The following is a 17,646-nucleotide window of genomic DNA, read 5'->3' as shown; positions in this document are numbered from 1 at the left end:
GAAGCCGACAATCTGCAGGAGTTTAGTCATAATAAAACAGGATAAAGGGTGTTTTTGTAAACACGGAAAGGGCGCAGGCTCACGCTGCGAAAACAGCTGCGAAAACTGGTGGTGTGTCGGAGCCCGACCTTCTCAGCTTCAACTTTTAAGATATTTAATTCTTCACAGAATATTTAAACAGGAAACAGTGACCATGAGTAGAAAGTTAAGGGGGGGAGGGGGGGTGGGAGGAGAAGTATTTTCAAGGGAATATTGTGTTTGGGATTTTGCTTTTGCAAAATAAGGTAAAAACAGAGGGAATTGAGGGCAAAAAAAGGAAGTAAACTTTTTTCTCAGACCTATTTTTCCCACAGAATGATCAGTGAAGCAGAGACGCCCGTTTCAATTTGTGCAAATCTCCAGTTTAGGGAAATATGTGAATATCAGGGGGAGAGTTTCAGAATCAAATGCCCGGACCTCTCAGACCCAGGCTGTGCGCAAAGAAACCAAAAGGAAAACCTCGGGCACTGCTGGTACTTCCAAGATTACGCCAAGAACTGCATTGCTTCACTCACCTTATACTCACTGTAGGGTGGCTATTTTCGTCTGCAGTTGTAACGCCACAGCGTAGTGATAACTCACTAGCGCGTGGGGCTTCACTGTGTGGCTTCACCTGTGCTTGGGCTGATCTTTCAGCTGGAGCCCCACCTTGGCAGGACCCTGGGCAGCAACGGGGCACAGCACTTTCAAAGCCCTATTCTGTACTATGCCGATGCCTTCTTTTTCGCTTACGAAAGGGTTTCCATTTTTTAACGCCTTCATTCCTGCTCAAATTTTAGAGATTGGCCAACAGGTAAAAAAATGGCAGGTGGGCACCTAAACGTTTAATCCAGCCCTGTGTCTACTCCTAGATGACTGAGATGTTACTCATGTACTCTTCTTGTACCAACCAGAAAGTCTGCGCTCGCAGATCCCTTGCAGGGCTAGGACCATACTTCAGGAATTACGAACAGCTCAGTTTGCTCAGCCATGTTTGGCTTTGGCACGTCACGTATGCCAAGGCCAGCTGGACTAGTAGGGGTCTGGACGTCTAATCAGCCAGAAAGAGCGAGCAGCTATCTCTGGCGTCCTCCCCCGTCCCCCCCGCAGAACACATTTTTCCGGAGCCACTGATATTCTTGCAGCACAGACCTGATTTATGACTAGTGCCTCCAGGAGCTACTGCAATGCATGTACTTAATTTGATAGTAATAGTTACAGCAGCACAAACTGCTAACGTTTACAGAGGATCTTCCTGTAAATGACTCGTATTTACAGAAATAAATTCCATTACTAGTTCCTATTTTCAAACATTCAAATCCGTGGATACCAGTGCTCCTGCATTTGTATAAAAACATCCTCAAGATGCTTGTACTAAAACACTATTGAAACATGCACAAATATAGAGAGAGATATATATGCAAGAAACACAGTATGAGAATTAAAGAAATACACGAAACATACTCTAGCAGAGAAATACACTAAATAAATACCTTTTTTAAAATTGCTTATTTGACCCATCTAACCGTCCAACAGTGTCGTCGCTCAGGCGCATGCTCCCCTCAGCTACTTTCGGTTGATGTACACAAAGCTGAACTTAGCAATTAGATAAAAAAAGTTGAGCTGCTTTCTGATTTCCACACGTTCAAGTACATTAAGCAATTAGCAGGAACACTTTGGGGATTAGCTCTTGCGAGCCCGGCTAGAGGGGCCTCGTGTCCTCAGCCTTGCTGGAACTGCACGCTGACGGGCTAATACACAGGTTAAAGCTGCGCAGCCCCCTGCCATTTGTTGCAAAACACGTGGCAGTAGGGTCTCCTCTATTAACTCCGAATGGTTTTAACATCCGTAAGTTATTTGTTGGATAGGGGGCGACAAAAAAAGGTGAAAAGGGCTGTCCCTTTGACCCGCAGCGCAGAGCTCTGCAGCAGCGCGCGGTAGCCTCGGGTGGTTTTTATGCCCAGGATTAACAGGGATTGGGAACGACGCAGAAGCAGCGTGCTGAATCAAGGGTCGGAAATCGCTTTGCGGGGCAATTTCTCCAGTAAGATTCAAAAACAATGATGATTTCCAAGTACAAAAAAACACCCTAATGCCCTAGATTCAGAATTTGTTTATTTAATCTCCATTTTTGTACAGTAAACGGTGCAGCTCAGAGCTTGTTCAGATGAGCTGACAACACTGTGCTTCATGGCACAAAGGTCTGGCTGCAAGTGAAAATGCTATCAGAAAATTTGGGAGAAGTGAATGCAAATAAGTTTGTTAAACTTTGACTGCAAACGAGAGAAAAAAGAGAACTTGTTCTCAATCAGAGACATCACGTCATGCCCTTTTTACCTTATTAGGGAAGGCAATGAAGCATTTCTGTTTATGCTGAATTTACTCCTGCTAGTTGTGGATACAATTAGTTTCAAATGTGCATTGTTTTTAAAAATCTTTAGCTCCCAACTACATATTGAACTTTGATGAAAAAAAGATTCTCTTGGATTCATTCTCAGTCACATGGATCTAGATGATCTTTAAGGTCCCTTCCAACTCTAACCATTCTATGATTCTATGATTTCAACCTCTGCGTTTATTTTTTCCCTCACGTTCGTTTTGGCCTTATGAAGGATTCAGTATTAAGGAAAGCGAAACATTTCTTTTCCTGCAAAGTCCTCTCCTTGTGAAAGCAGCATGCCTCTTTTTTCCCTCATCCTTGATTCTCTGTCCCTTTGGTCCATTTCTTCTCTGCAGTCTTCAAGCATCATAAAAGCCGCAATTCTCTTTTCCCTAGGTTTCTAATAATTCTCTTACTTGTTTCTACAGCCCCTCTCCTATTCCCTGTAAGAAAATCACCAACGCTCTACAAACTGCATAATGAATAATAATGAAGTATTTTATTGCACACTTAGCTGTAAGCACACTCATGAATTATCTAAGTTTGATTATGAATGAAGATTTACACTTAACCTTGCCTCAGATATATAGATGCATTAAGAATAACAGCAATATCTGTGACAGACAGAAATGTCTCCGTGTTTTCTGTAATAAGCAAGAAAATCCTGTCTTGATTTGCTCTTCAGCAGTCTCAAGAATATGTCTGTGGAATAAAAGTTGTGGGGTTTTTTTTCTCTTAGCTGAAGGACAGAGCTGCACAGTTCATCATGCCAAGCTAATGTATTTATGGTCTGAAGAGCTCTCCTCACCCCCAGACTTCAGGCTTACAGCGGAATCCAAGGTATGTAATGATGATATGAACATGATATACTTTACTGTAACCTGTGCTTCAGGCAGCTGTTAATGCCAGTCTAGCTTTCTGTAGTCTGCAGCCAAAGGAAAGTTGTCTGCAGCATATGTATAGCTTCAGTCCCCAGCATATTCACTGTGAAGTCAATGGCATGCTGAAGTAGATGCCACAGAACCAACGAGCCATTTGTTAAAATGCAAGTCTCAGATGTTAACATATATTTGGGATCATTTCTCTGCCTATGAAAGAAATTAATTTCGTCCCTGCTAAATTACTCTTGCGGTAGTGTCTAAAGTCTCGCACAAAGATCCAGAGACACATTGTACTAAGCTTTACAGACACACTGGGGAAAAATGGTCCAGCTCCAAAGAGATAAAAGTCAAAGGTAGCAAAAAGGTCAAAACACATAAAAGAGAAACGAAGAAGTACAGTGGAAGGGAAACAGAGAGATACACCGACTCCTCACAACTGCTGAGCAGATCTGTAACAGAAGGATTTGAACCCAGCCTGTTGGCTCCTAGTCTCATCTTCTGTTGTATGCTGCTGCTTCTGACAATCTTGGTCAGGAGAGAGATGCCTTACTATTTCAGTATTGCCCCAAATAATCTCTTTTTAAGTTGCTCTTGTTATGCAGGCCCCAGATTATGTAAATCATATGCTGCTTAGTCAACCAGGACATCATTGTATTCTTCAGCGAGTGTAAATGCTTTCAGTGGCATACAGGTCAATATCCTACTCCCTGCTTAGTTTATGAACGTGCAGCCCTTATGCACGTGATATAGATCCAAAGTGCGTTTCTCTGCGGCATCTCAGTTAGTGGTTCTGGTCCTGAACAGTCAGGGAAAAGAATCGATCAATCTTATTGCTTCTCCTTGGACTCTTCCTCTCATTGATCTGCAAAAAGAGCACGAATAATTTTTAAGCGCAGACCTTCAAAAAGCTAAGCCGCGTGGAAGGATTTCTCGGTTTTATTTACATGCAACACTCATCCTCATAGGATGTTTACTTTTGTGCAGCAGTATGACATTCTTGACTCACACGTGCTTTTTTTTCTTCTATAATCTTCAAATATTTTTCTACTGAAGTGCTGCTAGTGAGCAGTTCCCATTTTTTTAATTATTAATGGTAATTTATTAACATTAAATGAAGTTTATCAGTACCTAAATGTACCTCAACAATGAAAATACCAAGTGAAGTATTAACAAAGGCTTCATTAACCTCATCGCTTATACTTTTAGCTTCTCCCTGTACTCTTATTTATGTGCATACATTAGTGAAAGCAATGGCAACATGTATTGATTGTACTGTGGATTAGATTTTAATTATTACAGCATGTGGAACAAAGACATAATTAAGTTCATGCAATATACAACTGCTGTAGGATAAATTTACCTTCTTTGCAACATTTTCTAGAAAACCGCTTCGCTACGAACTGACTGTTTTTAATCACGCTGCCACGATATAAAACTGCATTCAAAATTCAAGTGCTGTACAGCAAGTACGTCTTCAGCGTGAAGGTCTCAAGGACATTTTTGGAGTGCAGGGGCATCACCCGTGCTTACAGAGAGGTGGAGCTCAGGTATGGACCCAGCTATCACCTACATCTGAATTTCTCATCCGCAGAGCCAGCTATCAGGTGCCAGACTGAATTTGCAAGAGCATAGAGACAGGCAGACTTTGTGGACGTGGGAAGATAAGAAGTAGGTGCAAAATTTGCAGCAGATCAATGTGGACAGCACAGACATGCTATTTATCTTCCCGGAGCTCCTTGGATGGGGCTCAAGACACCTTCAAGGGCATTTCCTCTTACAAGAGAGAAAGCGAGCGCCTCCACGGCTAAACTCCTTAGTGAGCTATAAAGGATTAAGCGTTAGAGGGAAACAAGAAGAGTCAAAGTTCTGTAATTGATTTTTGGCAGAGAGGAGCACTCGAAAAAGCCCACAGATTTGGTAGCAGCAGGAAAAACTGATTTCTTGGATTTTTACTACTTCACAGAGGTATGAAAAGGGTGTAGACAGGTAAAGATGACAGCAAGACCACAGGGCAAACACAGAGAGCAGGAGCTGCCTGCGTGTTAAGAGAGGAGAGGGAAAAGAAGGCAAAAAAGATATTAATATAAATTTTCTTTCCATAAAAGCCCTGTTTTCTACTTGATTTTTTTCCATTTTACCTTAGCCTTTCACATCAGTGAACGCTCTGTTCGTTCTAGCAATAAACCTAACCCACAGTTTCTAGATCCCACTATTTGACAAGATTTTGGAACTTTGTCATTTGATTATTTGCACAATTCTCTCTGATTATTTGCACATTTCTACTGAAGTATTTGTCTGTGTGACATCTGACCGCTACACGCATCATCAAATACACCTTGGAGTAAGCGTAACGGCGGGGTTTGCTTGCCTGAGCTTTCCTAAAACTGAAATGCAGTTCCAGAAGAGGAGCTAACCTGCATGTGTAGAATCATGAGACTGCTGTAGCATCCTGCAAACAGGTTTGGAGAGAGCAAAATTAAACATCTAAGCATGCTGATTAAGGCATCGATTCGGCAAATACTTACTCCCAGGCTTAATCCCTTTGAAAGCAGGGGGACTATTCACGGTCAGAAAAGCTGTGCCTGTGAGTATACTTTTGCCTCCCTCAGCCCTCGAAAGCGATTGCAGGCGGTATTTTTCTTCTAGGTGGACAGTGCTCACTTGTTGCCAGTCCACAACTATGAAATTACATATATTGTAATCGTGAAAATTACACAGGACCGGCCCTAATGACAGCCTGTAGTCAGTAATTGGCTCGGTGGTGAGACGAGAAGCGCTTAGTCATTCCGTGCGAGGCACACAGGAAATACCGGGGTGAACTGTTGTAATTAGGCACATATTATTAGTATTTATTAAAACACAACTAGTTACACTGGTTGTGCATATTCTGTAGAGAGACCTTTTGAAAAAACTGACTAATGTGGCCTTAGCCCTGCAATATAGGCCTTGTTTACAATAGAAAGTTGTGCTGACCTAACTATTACTATAGTCAAAGCTGTACATCTCCCGTTTAGGAGGAGTTGTATCAGAATAGCTTATTTTGCCTTAGCAGAAGGAAAACACCTTCAGCGTGGCAGTGTAAAACAACACCTTCGTACCAGTATAAAACACCGGTGTGGCAGTGTAAAACAACTTCGTACCAGTATAAGCATGCATCGATTTAAATAGTACAATTAAATGGGTTGTAGAAATTCACACAGCTCAGATAACATAAATTGGTACGTGATGTGTGACGAGATCAGACTCTCTATTTCACAAGTAAACATGAATCAGTGAATCTCCGCCGTCTTGCATGCAAGAAGGAGAAAAGTGAAAATGCCCAGTGTTTAGGACAGAGCCTTTTATGCCTGAACATCTTGTGACTTAACCAGCATTTGCAATTCAGTGAAATGCAATGTATTCATTTGGCGGCTGTCTGTAAAAGTACTAGAATCAGTCTGAACTGATTCTTTGAATAGGAAGGAGGAGGGAATCACTACAGCTGGAGGGAGAGAAGCTGCTCATTTAAGAAAACAGTAAAAGGTCACAGAGGGATAAATGCTTCTGCCAACATTAATTTTACTATAACGTTGCAGTTTCTCATCTTGAAAATTGAAGTCATTTTTCCTCGTTCTTCCAGTCAGAGAAAGTAATGCATATACATGAACAAGAAACGCACTGGGTTTCGGGGAAAGCTGGTTAATACTCTCTGAAGAAGGTTTTTGTTTTCCAGTGATCACTGATGAACACCACGGTGCTGGTGGACAGACGGCAGGACCAGGCGGCAGAGACTGGGCTTCTGTGTGGGACCCTGCCTCTGGCCTGCTGTAAAACCTCTGGTAAATCACCTCTCTCTGTGTCTCAGTGTCTTCCTCTACAAAATGAGAGGAGGTCAATTGGCAAAGCACTTTGAGAAATAACAATGGCAAACAAGTGCTACGTATTAGTTGGTGAAATTGTTATTAGCTTCTACACCTTCTTTTCTTGTGCCATAGCCACCACTAAAGGCAGACATTTTAGCTTTGATTGCTTATTAGATAACTTACTAATTTTGGATCCAAATCTGAATTCAGATTTCAAACAAAGCTCAAAGCTTCAAATTATTTAATGTGATATTTGCAGTTAATTAATTTCTTTAAAATCCATGTTACAGAAAATGCAAATTTTCGTACAGAGTACTTTGATAAAATGCATTTTGTTCCTATTTGTTATCTTGAATATCCAAATGGACACAACAATCTGCTCAGCAATGTTACCTGTTTTTGAAGATTCGCCTCATTATGTATTTATAGACAAATTGCTACAAGTAATTCCATTACCAATTGCTACCAGTAATTCCATTAGGCCGAATCACCAAGCAACCTTGTTTCTGACACCATAGCCAGATATATCGCATGAAGTAGTGAGCTGAATGCATCATGCACTGGGTGGCTGCTGAGGAGGATATATTGAAAGTTAGGAAAAGAGAAAATAGTACACAAATGTGAGATCTAACAAACCCAGCCAGGATTGGAGCCCGTTGTTCCTTGCTGTATCTTACTAGTAAACTTACTACAATTAAAATGAAAAAAAAAAAAAAAGAATAAAAATAAAAGTTTTTATTTGCATAATTGCCTGGCATGTGGCACATCTTTTACGTAAAGTCTCGAATATGGAAATAAAAATATTCACATGTGAAAATATTTTCAGGATCAGAACTGATATCATAGAATCATAGAATGGTTTGGGTTGGAAGGGACCTTTAAAGGTCATCGAGTCCAACCCCGCTGCAATTAGCAGACACATCTTCAACTAGATCAGGTTGCTCAGAGCCCCATCCAACCTGACCTTGACTGTTTCCAGGCATGGGGCATTCACCACCTCTCTGGGCAACCTGCTCCAGTGTTTCACCACCCTCACTGTAAAAGCATTCTTATATCTATTCTGAATCCACCCTCCTTTAGTTTAAAACCATTACCCCTTGTCCTATTGCAACAGGCCCTGCTAAAAAGTTTGTCCCCATCTTTCCTGTAGACCCCCTTTAAGTACTGAAAGGCCTCGTTAAGGTCTCTCTGGAGCCTTTTCTTCTCCAGGCTGAACAACCCCAACTCTCTCAGCCTGTCCTCACAGGAGAGGTGCTCCAGCCCTCTGATCATTTTTGTGGCCCTCCTCTGGACCTGCAGAGTCTATCCATCAAATCCATATCTCTCCAATCTAGAGAGAAGGATGCTGTGGGGGACCATGTCAAAGGTCTTACAGAAGTCCAGACAGGTGACATCTGTAGCTCTTCCCTTGTCAACTGATGTAGTCACTCCATCACAGAAGGCCACTAGGTTGATCACGCAAGACTTGTCCTTGGATATTGTCAGGTGTTTCCATATGTAAGTTCCAGGCATGTTCTGTCACTGCAAGATCGTATTTGGTCTCAGTTTCACTGCTTTAGTTCTGTAAAGGTTCAAATATAAGTAAACTGGAATAAAGGGAACAGAAGCTAGTCCCAGATGCTTGTATCCTAAGTATGGGAGAATAGCTACTCTTGCTTAATTCAAATTATCTCTATTTCTGTTTTGCAGTTGTCTCTATTTTGCATATACTAGCTAAATTTATGCATATTAAGTAAATCGTTTTATATTTGAAATGTTTATATTATGCTGGTTTTGTTGATATAGCACAGAAAATAATCTAAAATATATTTTTCAATAATATTATTTTTCAAATTATTCATCTACTGCATAATGAACTACTTTTTTTTGTATTCTGTATTCTTTGTATATGTAAGAAATTCTCTTTACACGGCACTGAATCTTTGAATTGCAGTAATACATTATTTTCTGTGAGATAGAAACTTCCTAGGTACGGAAATGTTTCGTTCCTCAAGTTCTGGTAAATCTTTCCAATATTTAAAGGTATAGTCTTGAATATCAGTGACCCAGGCCCCACTGGCTTTATCAATATCAATTTTACTCTGCTGTTTGCCAGTATGCGTGTCACAAAATACATGAATGCCTTTTGTTTTATTAATTGTCTTCTGGATATCATCCCAGCATCTTCCGGCCATTCCAAGTTATTTTAGAGATGGGTTTGAATTAATTCTCCAAATTCAATGGCTTCTCAGTTCAAGGCAGTCCAGACACAGGCTCTCATGTACTCTCTTCTCTTACAAATGTCCTCCCTGTGTCCCTTAGTCTTGTCCCATGCTTTATGTGAAAATTCTATTCAAATTATGAATGCTTTTGAAAAAGCTTTAATTTTGCCCAGATTTGTATGAAAATGATATTATAAACATGCATCTATGGATGAGGAGAACAGTCTAGGATCATTAGAGGCTGTGTTCCTCCTGTTCAATTAGTTGTAAATTATATATTTTTCTGGCCCTAACTTAGGAAAACACTTTAACCTGTGATTAAATCCCAGTGAAATCAAGATCTCAGCACACATTTAAGGCTTAGCTTACACTTCAGTGTTTAAAAGAGCAGCTTAAAAACATGCATTTCTGAAGGAATATTTATCATGGTAAACCGGTATTTCCCTATGATGGGGACACAGTCTCCAGGCATTCCACCAAAAGAGATCTAAGAGAACATGAGACACTGAAAAAATAATTAAATAACACTGAGACAACTTAAATATTCAACTTTTGTGAGGTCTGACGTAGTAAGTTGGGTAGCTCCACCCCTTCCATACCCTGCAGGTGACTCTTGGCATTATCTCAGTGCTCCACAACCCACACTCCCTTATCATTCACCTTCAAGAATTCAGTCAATCTCTTGAAACATGCATGGAAATGATGTACGCTTATACTAAGAAATGCAGAGATGTACCATTCAGCCCTCCTATCTGAAAAAACAGTATAATTTATAGACATAAATATATATTACCATATACATGCACATTTATGGATTTCTGCTTTTACTTTTATGAACCTGTGGAACAAACTTTGCAACACCAGTGTCTTCTTTTTCCCAGGGGAGTAAGGGATTTGTGTATATTAACCAGGTAAACATAGATTCATCTCTGTATAGCGTCTTCTCTGACATTTTCCTAAACTGAAAAACTGGCTGCACCATTGTTATTCTGTGCTTTCTACAAGTCCCCAACTGAACTGGCTGCATGCTGGAGGTGAGAAACTATTAGAACCTTATATATATGCCATACCCTATCAAAGTGTGGCAGAGATCACACGATCCTTCCCCCAGTGCCCTTCCAGGCATTGGGGCTTACAGAGTATGTTCCCTTCTGGAAAACTAAATGTACTCTATATTGTTTAACTAATGCTTTATCTTCAGAAGCAGGGTTTCCAATACAATATTAATATAAGTCTTCTGCTGTGACTTCTTGTGGACTCCCTTATATTGTAGTGTACAAAAGGCTTTTTTGATTATCTGATGTCATATGGAAAAGGGACCGAAAGTGAAAGAAACAATCCTTACGCAAGATGAAAGGAGTATTCATAGTTGTATGTAGTAAAACTTTCCCAAAGAGATAACTTCAATTATGAAGCTTATTTTTTTCATTGGCATTACATTAATCTCTTACCGAGACTTTTAGCCACTGCAAACAGTAACTGATACTGTCCGCAAATATGATACACTACTGTGGGTGTTGTGCAAACCAAATACAGCCCACAAGACAATTCCTCTCGTGCCATCATTACTATCTTGTACAATCTCGGAGTGGAGATGAAAGGAAGTGACTAATTCAGGAGGCGCATGAATCTCAGCAGAAGTTGCTGCTTCCACATGAAGGAGTGGTTTGCCACCGCTTGGCAAGCAGAGACGGGCATATTTGTCCAGCAGCAGCTCTGGCGTTAGAAAAGAGGAGAATGCAGGTGCATTGACCTCTGATAAACCTTCTCAGCTCCTTCTGGGAATGGGCTGCTGCTGCAATAATATTATCACAAGAGCCTGTCGTAGAGAGTTTTGCCGCTGTTGTGTGTGAGTGCAGAAACATGTTGGCACAACCTCTCTATTCCGCCCTGGGAAGGCTGAGAGCCTGGTGAGACCAGTGGAAAGACGGAGCTTCTACTCAACGGAGCAGCACCATACTGTCCACTGTGCCTGTGATGATGTACTCTTGGCAGGTGATAAATCATGTCAACCTCCCGAGCTGCCATAGTGTTTCCACTGCAATTATATCTATGTATGTATTTATTGTGATGCTTTATCTTGCGGGTTTTAAATATGATGTATTAAAACACGGTGCAGTGTAATCCAAATGCAATGAGGCAAGTAACTGTAAAAGCCAAAATTAGGATACAGAGAACAATATATTTCAAATTAAGTGGGAACAAGATTACTTGTTAGCTGAAAATAATGAGCACCTTCAGTGCCTTATGTGCATGCAAATGATAGGTGTGCCAAAGGAATATAATATCAGCTGACATTACAAAACCTACCACCACGGAAAACAAGAGCAGAGCACTGGAGAACCTAATTATTACAGAATTAAAAGAAAATCCCCCCCAAATCAACATCACAAGCAAAGACGACTGCTGACTGAACCTGCCACTGCATAAACTCAAAACCTGGCTGCCTCCTATGAGATGTGCGTCAGGTAAACCCCTGAAATGGGATAGTGAGCCAAAAATGGCATGCAGTTAAAATGTTCTTTGCAACTATGGGTAGAAAAAAAAAGAGTAACAAATCTTGGAAGTTTGTTATCATCTCATTAACTATAGAAAGCAGAATAATTGACGCAAACGATCACACGGTCAAAATTTGAGACCAGTCACAGAAAAAGCTAAGTGCTTGTCATTGACTTTGGATGAGACCCTAACATCAGTAAAATCAGGCAGTTATTACATTTCAGTTGAGCTATTGCTAAGTTTTCTTTGTAAAACAAATGGGGCAGTACTTTTAATGTACATTGGAAGTACTTTCTACCACTAGCTCGTGTAACAGTTTTCAAAACTCCTTTGTCACAAATAATGACAAGCAGTAATGTCTAGAAAAGTCAGTTAATGAGTTTGCTGAAAAGAAACTGCAGCTGAATGCCTCACTTTCACTGCACGATACATTAACAGACAGTTGGTGGTAAATATATGAAACAAGGAACACGAAGACTAGTATTAAATATATGGTTAAGCTCATTCACAGAAGAAATACTGCACAGATGCACAGAAAATGTATCCAATCTTAAGGAGCTGAATCCAAACTATGGGAATTTACCCCCTCTTTCAAAAGCTGGGTGACTGTAAGCAGGAAAGCAGCCTTCTTTACTTTTCCAAATGTGCATGTCTTGAAGTTGAGCAAGCAAATAACACATCTCAGTTATAAGAGACTATCTCTGCTCATTGGTCTTCCTACCAGCTTTGCAGTAGCTCCAGTCTGCATGGTGCCTAAAATCCGAGAGAGCTATTCAGGTCACCTATTATCCATGGAAGGGCTTAAAATTCACTAGAGTTTCCACGTCGGACTGCAAAATCTTCTACAAAGACCCACACACATATTTAAAAGTATCCCAAACTGAAGTCCTAAAGCTGAAGTGCCTAAACTCATCCCCAGAGAGCCCATTCCCCACCTAGCATCCATGAACAGCACTGAATTTAGCTCAAAATCCATTTAGTACTCCCAGCTGACATTAGAGCTCTTATCCCGCCTATAGAGAGAGCTCTTCCAGAAGACTGGTCTAACCAGCAACCTAGAGAATAGCTTAGGATGAGGTCCATATCCTCCCTCCTCTTTACTCTCACTAACTCACTCACGAGATAGGGCGAGTATTTACATTTTGCATTACAGACTTGGGTAAACTGCATACATATAAATGGAAATAGAACTTGAATGGCAAGACTTTTAGACTTTTCATTTCAAAGGAGCATCTTCAGCAACAAGATAGAGGGAGTTTGGGTCTGGTTTTATATTCTTCTTGGTTCCACCTTTCCTTTCCAAACAATAACCTCGTTGCAACAAGAGGGATGGAGAGTGGCCTGTATCCTAGGGCATTCTCCCATTTGCTCATTCCTTTGGAAAATCAGAATCAGTGGGTTCAGCTTACTCAAGACTGAAAAGGTCCTAGAAGCAATATCTCCATCTTCCGAGGCAAACGCATGAATCAGTAGATTACCATGCACAGGGCTGCCACTGCTATGTCCTCCATTGGTAGCTGCCTTGTTCTGAAGACACAAAACATTATTTTGAATTCTGAAGTTATGTTTACAGTATCATAAAACACAAGACCAAGGTATGGACTTGAACACAGCACTACATAGTACTTAACTGGTAGCACAGGCCTGGCCAATAACAACTGCCTAGCATCATCTGGAGATAGCACACACCAAGAACCATCCCCAATAGAAAACCTGGGTGCAGCCACACTGGTTTTCGTGAATGAAGAGGGAAGAAAATGTAGTCACGTGGACATGAAGGAGGGACCCCTTCCGGCCCCTACTTACTTGTAAAAATGTCTTGGTGGCCAGAGATACTGCTGGCAAAGGCAAATCTGCTGACTTTTCAGATGGTTTTCAAGAGTGTTTTCTACTGATGAGCTCTAAGCACTTCTCCATTTCCGCATACGGGTGTCCTGGATCAGCTGGCAGCCCTACGCAGCCAGGGCAGAGATGCCGCTGCCTCATACGGGTGCCCTGAATCCCTTTGTACAGGGGCTTACAGTGTTTTACTTACTGCCGAAGAAATGTTGCGATAATATTTTTTGGCACAGCAATGCTTCAGTTCCGGATATGGAAATGACTTTTATGCACAACAGCGAAGCATGGAGTTTTCAGCTTGTTTCTTAAGGATAAAATTTCCTACCTGAGAAACTTTGCAATGAAGTACTGTACAATGTACAGAAGCACACGTGTCTGTGAGAGCATGCTCCCAGGAATAAAAATCGGTAAAACCAAAATATTGCAACAAGCCAGAAAGCAGTGCCCTTGGCTGCCAATTCTTATTCACCCCTGTGAATATTGACACTGACATTTAGGAAGAAAATACTTGTTCTGTGAAATAAACTATTCTCTTATTTAAGGATACTGCATTCATTCTATCCCTTTAACAAGTAAAGTCCAAGCGACCCATCTTGCAAGATTATACTCCCATCCGTGATCTGTAGTTGTGGCCCAAACCTGGCATCTAATATTCTCCTCTGATCCACCACCACTGCATTAGCTTGGTCTTTAGTGCCTCTTCCGTGTGTGATCTGATCACAGTAGGTTCACGATTTAGCTCTGTCTGGGCCTACAACCAGCCTCAGAGAAAAAAAAAATGTTGCTTTCTTAGGGGAAATGACCTCCATCTTCCCTACGCCTAGAAAAGCTGACTGGGTCTAGACATTTAACCATTCCTTTATTTCATGACCTCTTCAACTGCTGAAATGTGTAAGGTTTTTAACATCAAGACAGCAATTTTCACTCAGCCAGTTAAAGCTACTCCTTCTTTTATTTTTTGTCTCTGGGGAGTTGATATTGAAATAGTATCAAACTCAAAAGACGCACCACTTTGAACACAAAATCCCAATGAAACCAGAAAACAAGCAGTTTCCACCTCAATGGAAATAGCTTTCTTGAGAGAAAACACCTTTATAATATATATACAAAATCTAAACTGGCCTTGGAAAGTCAGACAGTTTTACTCCTTTTAACCAGTTCCAATGAGTAACTCTTCAAATGAGCATCTAAATATCATTTAGTTAGAATTACAAGGCAAAATATCATGAAAGATACTTCAGAGAGCATAACAGTGTAGTTGCAAAGTATCGAAATATTAGCTACTTCTTCACAGAAAAACATCCTTTCCTTCTCTTGTGCTGCTCATTTTTTTCTATTTCAGGCTGACAGCCCTGTAGTCAATCACAGAAGCTGGAAATCTCTCATCGGTGTAGTTACAGGTTTGGAAATGCAGGTACTAGATCTCAGCATGTATTTTGAAACAATTTTTTTTCTAAGATATAAATGGTAATATTTTTGTTTGGACTTAATACCCTTTTTCAAATGCTGCTTTTGTCACAGGACTTTTCTTCCTATTCTATATGAACTCTTTGTAATGGCTGCTGGTATTATTCAGCCACTTTTAATGGTTCTTTGAATCTATGGAATTACTTATTGGAATTACTTATTTTTAATGGCAGCACTTCCTAGGTTATCAGTTCTATCAGAAAGCGGCAATGGCCATTCTCCCTTCTGCTCCAACACAGATAAACAGTTAACACACTAAAAAATATACAGAATAAACATAAGTTCATTACATCCTATAAGTCATGCATACAGATTCACTTACATGCCACAGCTCTCAAAACACGTATTTCTTTTTTTTTTAGGCATCTGAAAAAATGCACTCTTTTTGCTTTGCAGTTTTTACCATGGGATCAGATAAGAAAGCTTTTTTGATCGATCAAAACATAATGTCAAAGTGCCAGGACAATAAGCCATTAATACACAAAGGATCTTTTCTTTTACTAGGGTCTGCAGCAGAATATCACGTTAAGAAAATGCTGATGCATTGAGTGAAAAGAATAATACCTTCGATGCAATTACTTTAAGAACTCGGTACATTTTCATCTGTTTCTTTCACTTTTCATTTCCTATAGATGATTAGTAAAGATGGAATGACTATTTTAGTATATTCATTCCAAAATCTGTGGTTGGATCGTCAGCTAGAATAATGCAATCCACTTTGTTTTCAGCATTTTCACTGACTGAGAATATGGCAGTATCTGAAAAAAATGTTTGGTGGAATTAGTGTGGAACAATAATTGTATTTCTGACAAGTAAGGCAAGGATTGGATGCTGATGCTGCAGGCTACTCAAGGATGCTTAATTGTATTCATGAACTATTTGTAAGACAGCAAGCTGCCAAAACCTCAGACATTTCCAACATGGTAATTCTGGAATGCTGTAGTAAATAGGAAAAAACAGATGTCATAATGTGTTTCATCTAGTTTAAAACTTAACATGTAATTAACTTAATGGCTTGACAATAGCTGATGTAGCAACAAATATAATGCAATTAACTTAGTACCTCATTACGACAACAAATTCTTCTACATATGCATTTCCCAAAAAAAAAGATCAGATTTTGAGACATTGGTATATTTTATGGTGACTAACTGTCCTTAAAATGCAATCACATGTAATAGCTGCTTTGTATTTCATCACTTATGGAACTGATTTGATTTTTCTAACACTGTACTTTCTGTAGTCTTTTCATTATACCACGGGTGAAACCTGTTCCTTGGTTTATTGTTTCAAATTCTGTATCTAGGTACTTGGACTTTCACATTCATTATGTAGTAGAAAGCTTTCATTTTCTTTATCTTTTGTACTGCTTGGCTGTTTGTCCAAAGTGGTGTAGGCAATTATCGCTTTTTTTTTTTTTTCTTTTTCACATCTTCTCTGAGTATTTTCATGGTAGGCTTCAGGTGGTCTGTTTTATGTGCACAGCAGCATGTTGAGACAGTCTCCTGTTCATTTATTATTTTGGACTTCCCGAAGGTTTCTCAAGGTATTATTAGGGTTTCCCAATTGTTAGTGCTGCAGGATGAAAAAGGGCAAGAGTACACTGGAGCACAATAAGCTAAAAAAAAAAAAAAAAAAAAGTATAGTCCCCAAAGAAATACCAACACCAAGCCCAGACATTCTTATCATAGAACGAACAGCACTGCCTGACCTGCAATTTCTGCGACAGTCTCCTGCAGTTTGTCCTCAAAGAAAGCAAAAGTACGTTTAGAGGTTATAGTGATATAGTTGTATTAAACTGAAAATAATTTTACTTTAAATTATGTAATTGGTTTTTCAAGTGACTCAGATCTTCCACGCTCACCATGCTAGCATGTTCCTATTAAGGATACCAAAACCTGTCAGAGAGAAGTCTGAAAGGAAAAAGGTCAAACTGTGGCCTAATGCAGATCCTACTAAAATTGAATGTTACTTTCCATTCACTGCCATAGATGAGGTCCTTGATGCTGACAACAAAGTGGCCCTGGGATGCTGTGCATATCTACAGCTTGGTTTTTGCCTGTGCAGGGATATTATTAGGAAAGACGGATGAGTAAAAAGGAATCTGAAACCTGATCTAGTGCTGTGGAATGCCTTTTGAATGCGTCATTTGAAGCTAGTTATTACTTCTGGGAGGTGTGAACTTTTTGCGTGAATCTTTGCTCAAAACCTGAAATGGACCGTGAAAAGTAGTAAAAAAGTTAGGCAAGCCTTCATGCAATTAGACAAAGTAGTTTCAAAGAGATAATTATATACTTCTGAAGCTGTACATCAAGCTGTCCAATAAAACGCATCATGTATTTGTGGGATGTTCCTTGTTTCGTCTTACATTAAGGTCCATCTATTTTCTGGATTTTAAAAATACCTATGAATTTCTGTATATATGTAGATTCTGCACACTTAGATGATCTTTTTTATTCTTAAACTACATTTATTCCCTCGTGACTGTTGCTCTGTCTCCATTTCTAAAACGCTGAATG

This window comes from Vanellus vanellus (genome assembly GCF_965231255.1).
Source record: "Vanellus vanellus genome assembly, chromosome: 4".
NCBI classification, from domain to species: Eukaryota; Metazoa; Chordata; class Aves; order Charadriiformes; family Charadriidae; genus Vanellus; species Vanellus vanellus.
Note: the sequence above shows the minus strand (reverse complement) of the source record.